Here is a 3,926-nt window from a genome sequence, read left to right as displayed (position 1 = left end):
GTTGTAAAAGCATTTACACCAAGAAAAATTTATAGTCCTTATCCAACAAATGATTAATATTCAGAATATATTAGCCACTCAAAACACTCAACAATAAAGCGACCAATCCAATTAACACACAGGCAAAAAATGAAGACAGTTCTCAAAAGAAGAAATACAAAATGGCCAACAAACATATGAAAAAAATGCTCAGTATCACTAGACATCCAGGAAATGCATATCACCTCTATAACAATAGCTATTATTTAAAAGTCAGAAAGCAACAAATGCCAGCAAGAATCCAGCAAAAGGAGAAATTTTATATACTGTTGGTAGGAATGTAGATTAGTGTAGCCACTGAGGAAAACAGTATCAAGATTTTTTAAAAGAGGGTGGAAATGGGAGCTGTTGCAGTGTGGTTGGGCCTCCACTTTTTCTGTAAGATAGGGGAGTGGCAATTGACATGGTGTCCTCCAGGAGCCCAGTGCTTCCCCTAAGAGACTTGGTGTTGTTGCTTTATGGGGCTCCTTACACCTACAGGCTGCAGAGCAAGGTGTGCATCATCACTGAGAGCTGGAGAGAGATGCTGGAAGGAGAGTGGATGACAGCATTTTATGCTCCATGATGCTCTGCTTGTCAAATCCTCAACCAGATGGGAAAGTTTTTGCTGAATGGGAAGATTTTGAAGTGAATATTGGAAAAGTAGATGTCACAGAGCAGACAGGACTGAGTGGATGGTCTATTATAATGGCTCTTCCTACTATTTACTATTGTAAAGATGGTGAATTTAGGAGCTATCAGGGTCCAAGGACCAAGAAGGACTTCATAAACTTCCTAAGTGAGAAAGAGTAGAAGAGTATTGGGCCTGTTTCATCATAGTTTGGACCAGATTCTGTTCTGATGAGTAGTATGTCAGCACTCTCTCAGCTACCTATGTACATCAGGATTTGTCATTACTTGTCATTACTACTTTATTGAAGACCTTGGGTTACCTGTTTGGGAATCATACACACTTTTACTTCAACAACTCTACTTTCAGGATTGTTGTTAGGACTTTGCATGATATTTTGGGCAGATTGCATTTCTTCTTCAAAACAATCAGACCACAGCCCTTCCTTCAAAGAAATTATTGCCAGAATTTTCTCAGCCTTTGAAAAAAGTCAAAGAAGAACAAGAGACTGATGAAGATGTTTCAGAAAAGGAAGCCAAAAATGGAGGAAAAGCAAAGATTTTGCATAGCCAAACACTCTAAGACAAAAAGTTATGGGCCTGGTGCAGGCCACAGAACAGTCCTAGTTTGTTTTTATACATCTCTTAGTACTATAATTTCAACAAAAATAGAAGATGGATCATTTCTTTTGGCTCGAAGTGAACTGTGACTTGCTTGTATAACAGGATACAGTCTAGTTTGTCTTTAATTGAATGGTGTTTGGAAAATAAAAGCTTTAGTTATAAAAGCTTGAAAAATGAGTTAAGGACTGTATGGTGGCTTCAATAATTTTTACATTTTGGAAATATCTAGTGCAAAGTGATAACATTTGTGTGTTTATCTTATAATTACCTGTTTGAAGTATGAGTTGAAAGATTACATTTCTCAAGTGTTACATTATGGAGTATTTAAGAAGCTTATGTTAGAGAAAATGATTTCTTATTAGATGTAATTTTTTCTCAGTTTCACTGTGTGAAAAAAAAGAGCATATTCCCATAAAAGGAAACTTATCCCATTGTTTCAAGAAATGTGCATTTCAGTGATTCTGTTTTTTTTTAGAGAAATGGTCCAAAATCTCCTCATATTTTTAGGTTATACAACTAATAATAACTGCCTTACTTTTATTACAACTTTCTACACATGGTAATAGAGGAAATGCTACTACTGATCAAAGAGGTTTTTCTGAGTCCCTGATAACTCTCTCAGTTCTCACAAATGTTGATGGCTGCTTCTGTTCCCTTTGTGTTTGTATTTTCTTGGTTGTCATGGGTCAACTTCCTCAAGTTGAATGATGTGAACAGTATCACTGTTATATTTACTGTGGGTAAATAATCCTTTTCTGTTGTTTCAAACTGAAATTTACTGAGGGATCCATCAAATTGAATTGTTGATAATTTAAAATTTAGTCACTCTTTTCACTTTTGTTGAAAAAAATCTATTTTAATTTTTATTTTCTGTTTTATGGTTATTGAAGGTGAACATCCCTTACTTCTATTTGATGTGGAAGAGCCTTGGTATTTTACATTTTGAAAATTCACAGAAGCTTAATTTAATATAAAATAAAGTTTGCATTTCACTCAGGAAAAATAAAAGAAGATTTCTTAAAAACTAGAAATAGTTGCGATGTGATCCAGCAATCCCATTGTTGGGTGTCTGCCCAAAAGACATGAACCCATTTTATCAAAGAGATACTTGCCCTACCATGTTTATAGCAGCACTGTTCACAACAGCCAAAATATGAAATCAACCAAGGTGTCTATCATCAGATGAATAAACAAAATATGATATATATATATATATATGTGCATAGATAGTGGAATATTATTTGGCTATAAAAAACAGTGGAATTCTATCATTTAGAGCAAAAATGGGTGGAACTGGAGGATACCATGTTGAGTGAAATAAGCCAGACACAGAGAGACAAATACTACATATTCTTCCTTATGAGTAGAAGCTAAAATTCAAAAAAGAAATGTACATCTGTATCATTTTTGCTACAAATACAGTGATATATTAAACTTTGTTTTAGATATTTGCCCAACAATTGATAGGAATTGGAATAGGAATTTTTGTCCTACGACACTAGAAAGCAAAATTCTTGGGTATTGTTATCTCAGAATTTCAGCAAAGTTGTTTTATGATGACACATATTAAAATAATACTTATTTTTGATTAAATATTTTTTGAATTTTAAATTACATAAAATATAAAGACATAAAAATAATTGAAAATAATCCTACCAAAGATAGTTAAAACTATAGTTAAAACTATAGTTAAAACTATCAGTTTAAAACTGATTATACAATTTGATTCCTATCTTATTATTTCACATTGTACCATGTGTCTCAGTAGTCTCCTATGGCTTAGCTGTATCACAATTTAGCTACTATAAATGATACCTCAATCTGAAAATTTATTGATGTTTATTCTGCATTTTAAAAATCTATTTAAGAGGGGACCAGCACCGTGGCTCACTTGGTTAATCCTCTGCCTGCCGCGCCGACATCCAATATGGGTGCCAGGTTCTAGTCTTAGTTGTTCCTCTTCCAGTCCAGCTCTCTGCTGTGGCCCAGGAGGACAGTGGAGGATGGCCCAAGTGCTTGGGCCCTGCACCCGCGTGGGAGACCAGGTAGAAGCACCTGGCTCCTGGCTTTGGATCGGCACAGCGCTGGCTGTAGCGGCCATTTGGGGAGTGAACCAGCGGAAGGAAGACCTTTCTCTCTCTGTCTCTCTCTCTCTCTCACTGTCTATAACTCTACCTGTCAAATTAAAGAAAATAAAAAAAAATTTTTTTAAATCTAGTTAAGACTGAGTCATAATACCAAGAAAAAGAAGATTAACATCTGTAAGATACTTGATACACATAGTAGTTTGTTTTTCCCCAAAACCTGATAGTGTTTTAAAATATTATTTCTTCAGTGTTTCATATTTCAAAATTTATAGAAAAGAAGTAAAAAACAAAATATATCTCCAATATGAACAATGATTGTAGAATAACTAAAAACAGTGATTAAAAAGCACTTTTAGGGACAGACATCTGACCTAGCAATTAAGATGCCCACAAAGATCCCTTTGTCCTATAGTAGAGTACCTTTGTTTGATTCCTGGCTTGGGTTCTTGATTCCAACTTCCTGCTAATGGAGACCATGGGAAGCAACCAGTGGCCCAAATAACTGGGTCCTTGCTACTCACATGGGAGTCTTAGACTTAGTTTCTATTCCTTGGTTCTCCACTGAGT

The 3,926-nt window shown here is 35.2% G+C and overlaps 1 pseudogene; it reads left to right on the top strand.

The window, feature by feature from the left end:
• Nucleotides 1-442: 442 nt before the first annotated feature.
• LOC133756614 (thioredoxin-related transmembrane protein 1-like) lies at nt 443-1,275 on the top strand (annotated as a pseudogene).
• The last annotated feature ends 2,651 nt before the right edge of the window (nt 1,276-3,926 follow it).

This window comes from Lepus europaeus, chromosome 3 (genome assembly GCF_033115175.1).
Source record: "Lepus europaeus isolate LE1 chromosome 3, mLepTim1.pri, whole genome shotgun sequence".
Taxonomy (NCBI): domain Eukaryota; kingdom Metazoa; phylum Chordata; class Mammalia; order Lagomorpha; family Leporidae; genus Lepus; species Lepus europaeus.
Note: the sequence above shows the minus strand (reverse complement) of the source record. Positions and strands in the feature narration are given on the sequence as shown.